Source organism: Chrysochloris asiatica, unplaced genomic scaffold (genome assembly GCF_000296735.1).
Source record: "Chrysochloris asiatica unplaced genomic scaffold, ChrAsi1.0 scaffold00189, whole genome shotgun sequence".
Taxonomy (NCBI): Eukaryota; Metazoa; Chordata; class Mammalia; order Afrosoricida; family Chrysochloridae; genus Chrysochloris; species Chrysochloris asiatica.
Genome location: NW_006408707.1, coordinates 1185726 through 1195285, shown reverse-complemented (window position 1 = coordinate 1195285; position 9560 = coordinate 1185726).

Here is a 9560-nt window from a genome sequence, read left to right as displayed (position 1 = left end):
TGAGTTAAGATTGGGCTGCTAAACAAAAGGTCAGTGATCTGAACCCACTAGCTGCTCTGCTGGAGAAAACTGAGACATTATGCTTCCCCTAAGGGAGTCCTTGTGTGGCGCTGTGGGCTAATGCATCAGACTGCAAAGTCGTTTGAACTGCAAGGTTGGTTGTTCAAGCTCACCAGCTGCTCCTTGGAAACCCTAGACAGGGTCGTTATGAATCTACGGCACTTAACAACAACAACAAGGGAGTCCTAAGGAGCTCTGGCAGCGTAGTGGTTATGAATTGGGCTGAGAGCCGCAAGGTCAACAGTTCGAAACTACCAGCTGTTCCGCGGGAGAAAGATGAGGCGTTCTGCTCCTGTAAAGATTTACAGCCTCAGAAACCCTCCACAGGGTCACTATGAGTCGGAACAGACTCCACGGCACACAACACAACAAGGGAATCCTAAAGAAGCTCTGATAGTGTAGTGGCTACAAATCGGGCTGGGAACTGCAAATCGGGCTGCGAACTGCAAGGTCAGCAGTTTCAAACTACCAGCTGTTCAGCGGGAGAAAGATGGGGCTTTCTGCTCCCGTAAATATTTACAGCCTCGGAAACCCTGTATAGGCTCACTATGAGTAGGATCCGACTCCATGGCACATAACCACCCCAAAGGGAGTCCTGATGTGGCGCTGTGGGTTAATGCGCCAGACTGCAAAGCCATTTAAACTACAAGGTCGGTGGTTCAAACTCACCAGCTGCTCCTCGGAAACCCTCTACAGGGTCGCTATGGGTCGGAATCGACTCAATGGCACTTGACAACAAAAACAAGATGTACAGCCTTGGAAACCCTATGGAGCTGTACTACTCTCTGTCCTATATGATTCCTAAGAGTTGTAATTTCCTCATAATAATAGGTTAAACACTCTGATAAATCAAGCATAATTTCATTTTGCAAAGCACCGCAGCTGATACATTGTTTACTCAGTTGATAATTCTATCATTTATAAAATCCACTAGTGTAGTTATACAACAATGTGAGACAAAATTAAGTCAAATTATTTCTCAGAGAATTTGTTTCCTTATCTGTAAAAAGGCCCAAAGCACAAGGCCCTTGGCTATTTAATGAGCTCTCATCAGTGAACTACCTAGCACACATCTATCAGATAACACAATCACTGTTGGTTCTGCTTCAGCATGGCTCTGCACTCTCCTCTTCTCAATTTAGTTCTCAGCAATGGGAATTTGCAATTTCTCAGCAGAGTGTAGAACCTGAGAGAACCAGTTCAAAGCTCTGCTTCACTGACTGCTACCATTACAGAGCATACAGTCTAGAACAAAAACCCAACGTCATCTATAAATGCCTTCACAATCCACAAGTGAGTTACTTGTGTTTTTTTCTGCCTTAGATGATTTCATTAACAAAGCAGAGTAGTACATACATATATGCATTCTATCAATTTAACTTGCAGCATTTTAGATATCTTATTGTTGTTGTCGTTAACAGGGTCGCTATGGGTCAGAACCGACTCGATGGCACTTAACAACAACAACAAACAAATTGTTGTTGTCGTTAAGTGTCATCGAGTCAGGTCCGATTCATTGCAGCATAATTAATAATAGCCAAAATATGAAGAAAACCTACAAAATTAAATATTCATCAACTGTGGATGGATACACAACCTGGATACTATTCAAAGATCAGAAGGAACACATGAATGCTGACATGAATGAACCTCAGGTACAAGATACTGAGACACAAGAGGTCATATTCCACTCACATCAAATGTCCAGAAGAGGCAAATCTATAGAGACAGAAAGACTAGTTGTTGCCTGGGGCTATAGATGGAAATAGAGATTAACTATCAGTGTTTTATTGGGGTGATGGGTATGTTCCAAATTTGATCTATGGTGACAGTTTCACCACTTGATAAATTTACCAAAAATTATTGATTGTACACTTGTACAATTTTTTTTTTAATTGTCTAAAGATGCCACTTTGAGAAATGACTTTCAGAAAGCAATTTATCCTTTCCCTATTCCCTGCCTCCAACACAACCCACAGCTATACTCTGTACTCAAAATCCTTAGTTGATTGGATGATTTGTATAAAGATGATTCTTCCCTTTCTTTCCTGCTTAATCTCCAGTGGATAGGAGAAGGAAAGGGGTACATTTAATACATAACACTTGTTTTTGTTAAATGCCATTGTGAGAAACGTTCATACCGACAAATGTTCAAGTAATAATCCAATCTGTACTCATTTTAGTGAGAGTGAGGTTTTCTTTATTCGATTTTGCAAAATGAGACACCCAACATAGTAGACAGGAGAAGATTTGCCACATGGCCTGCCTGCAAATACTTTATTGCCATCTCAAAAAAGCCCCTCCTCCAGGTCCAGTTCTCCATTTACAATTCTACTCAGAGTGTCCCATTTTTCCTCACCCCAGAGTAGCCTGAATAGTGCCCATGGTCTTAATGACTGTGTTCTTATTTAAAGTTCCTAGTCCTAGAACAGATTTCTTTCCTCCCTTCCCCCAGTTCATCCAGCTTATATATCTCTGGATATAATTTAACAACCTATGTCTGGTCTAGCAATCTCATGAGCCCTTTATTCCTGAAGATGGACCATCTTGAGAATTGCTCATACAATCAAGTCGGTTCTGACCCATAGCGACTTTGTATAGGGTTTCCTAGTAGCAGCTGGTGAGCTTGAACTGCTGACTTTGTGGTTCAAACTGACTTTGCAGTCTAGCACATTAACCCATGGAACCACACCAGGACTTCAATAGATAGCACTAGGGCTGCTTTTTGGAAAACTTGCCAAGTAGATATTTGTATTTGAATTCCTCAGTGACCTGTTTGTGTAGTCCCAAATTTTGAAGGTCTCCCACACCTCCCTGTTTTCTTGCCCCCCCCCTCATAGGAACCAAATCCCCCTACAATATCTCTAGGCCAATAGTTTTCAAATGTTTTTGTTAACTTATCCCTTAAATATGAAGTCCATTGTGATCTATAGGGTTTTCATTGGCTAATTTTCTTTCTAGTCCATCTTAGTCTAGAATCTCCTCAGAGATATGTTCAGCATCATAGCAACACAAAACCTTCCACTGACAGACGAATGGTGGCTGCACTTGAAGTGCTTTGGCAGGAAATAAAATCTCGGTATCTTCCTTGGAAAGCAGAACTCTACCACTGAACAACCACTGCCATTCTTTGGTGCCATGAGGTCATTTTTGACTTATAGTAGCCCCATGTAACAGAGTAGAATTGTCCCAGCCTGTAATCTTTATGAAAGAAGATCCTCAGGTCTTTTTTTGCCTCAGAGCCACTGGTGGGTTTGTACTGCTGATCTTTTGGTTATCAGTCAGGGTTCCTTATGCCATGCTAATAGGCATGAAATGGTTCTCATTGTGGTTTCAATTTACATTTTCCTAGTTAATAATGGTGCTAGTAACTTTTCAAGTGTTTATTATATTAGCCTTTTATATTTTTTCAGTAGTAAGATGTTTATCTTATTGAGCTACAAATGTTCTTAGTAATTTCTGGATACACATCCTTTATCAGGTTTGTGTTTTATAAATATTTTCTCTTATTAGTCTATTGCTTGACTTGTTTTCTTAGTGATTAGACAGTAATTTTTAAAGGCTTTGTAATATGTCACTTTCCTTAGCATAAAAGGATGGTCCAATAATTCTCAATCCTGATTTATATCTTAGAATTGCTTGGGAAATCTTAAAAACAAAACAAAAAAAACCCCTTTGCTTGCCTGCTCTAAAAATTCTTATTTAATTGATCACTGCATCTCCTCCTTCAATATCACTTTTGAAGCTAACTAAGTGATCCTGCTGTGTACCCAAGATTGCAAACCACTATGTTAGAGAACACACATGACCAGATAGCTAGAGGCACAGTCTATGTCTAATATTCCCACCAACCAATAGTCTGACCCCCTGGTTAGCTCTATCAGATGTTAAGACCTGCTGGTTCTTCTTTGAATGCCTCCATATGTACTAAAACCTATGTTTGGATTTTCACATATATTATCAAATTTAATTTTTTCAGTAATTCTGTGAGGCAGATATGATTTCCTCTTCAGCAGATGAAGGAAACAGGTTCAGAGAAACCAAGAAATTCAATTACAAATGTACAATTAATAGATGGTAGTGACAGAAAATTTGAAGTCCTTATTCTGCCCACACTTTAATCAATACCTCGATTTCAAGTGGCAGCATTAGATTCAGTCAGCACATCTCAGTACATTATGCAGTTTTTCAGCAGAAAACACCATTTCATTTCTTAAGGCCCATGGAATAAAGAGGGTATTTGAAGTGGAAAAGAAGACCACAGCTTCTTGCAAAACTCCCTCAATAATTAATTCCCCAGTGCCCTTAAGATTTTTCTAAATAAGATTTCTTATAACAAGCCAGTGACTGTTAAAGGTGAAAAGAAGAAATGAGCTACTGAAAATTTTCATGTTTAAGATATTCATCCTTACTTTTAAAGCTAGGTTACTAGGAGGAGGAAATGCTTCATTAAAAACTCTTTCTAGCCTAGAGGGGGTGAAAAACTACATTAGGTAGAAAAGAAAGGAGTAGATTCAGGGACTGAGTCCTAAATAATTCTCCAGAGCCTCAAATGGAATTTTCAGCTTCTCTCTTTATGGTCAGGTTGCCAAGAAAGTAAATAGGAAGTCCAAGAAAGAAAAAAACAAATACAACATACTTTGAAGTCTCCCATTTAAAGAAATCTACTAGTGTCTTTAAGATTATAAAATTGGAAAAGGAAAGAATAATTTCTTTAAAAAAAAAATCTTCTAAATTCTGAACTCCTAAAACCTTCACATAGACTCCTTAGAATATTTAAAGCTAAGGTAAAGAAACTATATAAAAGCATATTGCCTTAGTCTTTAATTAAGATGAGGAGGAAATAAGAATATTTATGGGAAAATAGAGATGTTCCATGAAAATTTTGAAAAAAAGGAAAAGAAGACAATTCAAAGAGAATAATTTTAGTGGAAACAAAAATTAGGTTCATGGAAACTCTCCTGAGATATCTGGAGATATGAATTACACCAATCTGACCTTTCAGACGAGGCTGCTGGAATGGTAAGAGATGTCAAAGTTGTACAAGAGAAAGATGCTCAGATCTCTAGGACTCAAAAGAGAGAAGAGAAGAGACACAGATGAAGTTCCTGAAAGATCTGCTAAATAATTAACTCCCCAGTGTTTTACTAATTATTAAGATAAACTGCTTCAGAGGGGAAAAAGAATAATCAAGTTCCAACATGAAGAAATTACTTTAGCAAAAAGTCAGGTTTTCTAAGTGTATGGTAGTATTTGAAGTTAAATGCTTAGAGGAAAGAGCCCTTTCAATGTAAAAATTTTATGAATAAACTAATTTGGTGCTTAAAAAAGATCCATTTAAATTTTTGCCACTAGAAAGAAAGAAGCTGTTTTTACTTAGTTAACTCATTGGTTTAGGTAACCGATTCTCAATCACAGCCTATGTGGGAGAATTAAAAAATATGTGTAAATATATCAGATCTAATTTTCCAGAGATTCTTATTTTACTGGTCTGACATATGGATCTGACACAATCTTCAAAAATCTCCCTAAATGATTCAAATTGCTGACATTAGTGCAAGCAGAATTGACAATCTCTGGCTATACTGAATTGAGAAAATGAATTAAGAACTTTTATTGAAGGATTCTAAAGGCAAAATATTGAATGACGCAGAAAGCATAAAAAGAAGGTAGAAGGAACACAGAGTCACTGTACCAAAAATAAATCCATTTCAAGAGGTAGCATATGATCAAGAATCAATGGTACTGAAGGAAGATGTCCAAGGTGCACTGAAGGCATTGACAAAGAATAAGGCCCTGGGAATTGGTGGAATACAAATTGAAATAATTCAACAACTGATGCAGCACTGGATGGCACTCACTCATCTATGCCAAGATATTTGAAAGACAGCCACCTGTCCTACTGATTGGAAGAGATCAATATCTGTGCTTATTCCAAAGACTGGTGATGCAATGGAAAGTGGAAATCATCATGCAATATCATTAGTAGCCTATGCAAGTAAAATTTTGTTAAAGGTAATTTAAAAATGGCAGCAACAGTACACTGACAGAGAACTGCCAGTGGTTTAAGCCAGTTCCAGAAGAGGAGTAGGAATGAAGGGTATCATTGGATCTTGTCTGAAAGAGGAGAATATCAGAAAGATGTTTATCTGTGCTTTATTGATTACACAAAGACTTTTGATTGTGTGGATTATGACAAGTTATGCACAATATTGTGGAGATGAGTATTCCGGATCACTTACGTAATTGTGCTCATGAGGAACCTATACATAGACCAAGAGGCAGATGTTTGAACACAACAAGGGAACACTGAATGGTTTAAAATTAGGAAAGGTGTGTACCAGGGTTGTATTCTTTTTATTCAGTCATTAAGCTGTTGTTGTTGTTGTTGTTAGGTGTCATTGAGTCGGTACCGATTCATAGCAACCTTGTGCACAACATAAGGAAACACTGCCTAATCCAGCGCCAACCTCACTACTGTTGCCATGCTTGAGCGCATTGATGCCGCTTCTTGGTCAATCCATGTCGCTGGGGGCTTCCTCTTTTTCTCTGATCCTCCACCTAACCACACATGTTATCTTTCTCCAGCAACAGGTCTCTCCTGATAATATGAGTATGAGAGATGAAGTTTGGCCATCCTGGCCTCCAAGGAGCACTCTGGCTGCACTTTTTCCAACACAGACCTGTTGGTTCTTTTAGCAGTCCGTGGCAGTTTCAATATTCTCCTCCAACACCATAGCACAAAAGCATCAATTCTTCTACAGCCTTCGATATTCACTGTACAGCTTTCCCATGCATATGAGGTTATTGAAAATATCATGGTTTGGGTCAGGCGCATCTTAGTCCTCAAGCTGACATCTTTGCTCTTCAACATTTTTAAAAGGCCTTGTGCAGCAGATTTGCCTATTGCAATACATCATTTGATTTCTTGACTGCTGCATCTATGAGTGTTGATAGTTGATCCAAGAAGAATGAAGTCCTTGACAACTTCAAACTTTTCTCCATTGATAAGAATGTTGTTTATTGGTCCAGTGGTGAGGATTTTTATTTTCTTCACATTGAGATGCAATCCTGAAGGCTGTGCTCTTTGATCTTCATCAGTAAATATTTTAAGTCCTCTTCACTTTCAGCAAGCAAGGTTGTATCATCTGTATATCACAGGTTGTTAATGAGTCTTTCTCCAATCCTGATGCCATGTTTTTCTTCATAGAACCCAACTTCTCGGATTATTTGTTTAGCTTACAAGTTAAATAATTATGGTGAAAGAATAAATACAACCCTATCACACACCTTTCTTAATTTTAAACTATTCAGTGTTCCCATGTTCTATTAAAAATAATTGCCTCTTGGTCCATGTACAGATTCCTCATGAGCACAATTAAGTGCTCCAGAATACTCATACTTCACAATATTGTCCTTAGCTTGTCATGATCCACACAATCAAAAGCCTTTGCATAGTCAATAAAGCACAGGCAAACATCTTTCCGATATTCTCTGCTTTCAGCCAAGATCCATCGGACATCAGCAATGATATCCCTTGTTCCATGGCCTCTTCTGAATCCAGCTTGAACCTCTGGAAGTTCTCTGTCAATGTATGCTTGCAGCTGTTTCTGTATTACCTTTACAAAAACTTTACTCGCATGGGATATCAGAGATATTGTCCGATGATTTCTGCATTCCATGTTGGGTCACCTCTCTTTGGAATGGGCACAAATACGGATCTCTTCCAATCAGTTGGCCAGATTTCTTGGCATAGATGGGTCAGTATACCGAGCACATAATCCGAGGAGCTGGACATGAAGAAAAACATGGCATCAGGATTGGAGGAAGGCTCATTAACAACCTGTGATATGCAGATGATACAAGCTTGCTTGTTGAAAGCAAAGAGGGCTAAAATACTTACTGATGAAGATCATCGACCACAGCCTTCAGTATGGGTTTCACCTCAATATAAAGAATACAAAAAAATTTCACTACTGGATCAATAAATAACATCAAGAAAATTGGGGAAAAGATTGAAGTTGTTTAAGACTTCATTTTGCTCAGATCAAACACTCATGGAAGCAGCAGTCAAGAAATCAAACGACATATTGCACCAGACAAATCTGAAGCACAAGACCTCTTTAAACTTTTCAAAAGCAGAGATGTCAGTTTGAGGACTAAGATACACCTGACCATGATTTTCAATAACCTCATATGCATGTGACAGTGAATAAGGAACACAACAGAAGAATTGATGTATTTGAGTTACAGTGTTGAAGAACAATTTTGAAAGACCAAAAGACCAAACTAATCAGTGTTGGAGGAAGTACAGCCAGAATGCTCCCTGGCAGTCAGGATGGTAGGACTTTGTCACTCATACTTAGTAAATATTATCAGAAGAGACAAGTACCTGGAGAATGACATTATGCTTGGTTAAATGAAGGGTCAGATAGATAGAGGAAGACTCCCAATGAGATGGATTGGCAGCAGCATTGGGCTCAAGTGTGGCAACAATTCTGAGGTTGGCTCAGAACAGGGCAGTGTTTCATTTTGTTGTACATAGGGTTGCTATGAGTCAGTATGGACTCAATTGATGGCATCTAACAACAACAACAATAAATGACAAGGTGATAGTATAATTTTATGTCTGTTAATTATAATAATAAAATATATAAACTTACAATAAATAAATAAATAAACGTATTTGACTTTATTTGTAAATAAATACACTTATTTGACTATTATCAGCTATTTTTATTTTATAAGCATATCAGTCCATGATAAGGTAGAATTTAAAAATAGAGAATCACTATTATAAATGATTTCACAGGATCTTAACTACCTTCAGCTTGAATCATTTCAGATTATCTTGCAAATGAAGAAAAGCCTATTTATGGTGGTTAGAAAGGGCAAATTATTTCTTCTCAGTGATGGAAGCAATAGTTGACGTTATATCAGAAGTTGTTGGTAGGTGCATTGAGTCAGTACTAACTCATAATGACCCTATACTCAACAGAACAAAACACTGCTTGGTCCTGCACCAACTTCACAATCATAGCTATATTTTAGTCTGTTGCTGTTGCCACTGGACCGATCCATCTTGTTGGGTCTTCCTATCTTTCTCTGACCCTCCACATGATATCCTTCTCCAGAGATAGGTCCCTCCTGATAAGGTGTCCAAAGTATGAGAGACCAAGTCTGGCCATTCTGGCTTCTAATGAGCATTTGGGATACCACTGAGATGTCTATACTCAGGTTATGCTTTGGAAAGCTATTCATTCACTTTTTGTCTCCCCCCCCCCCATTTTGAATATAAGAACTTTGCCCTGTTTGACCAAGACATTGGCCTGATTTTTTTTCATCCTTCACTCTCACTCTCATTTCCACTCATATGCATGTGAAACCTAAACAGTAAATAAGGAAGATGGAAGGCATATACAGAGTCATTGTACCAAAAGGAAATGGTTAATGTTCAACCATTTCAAGAGGTACCATATGAACAAGAGCCAATGATACTC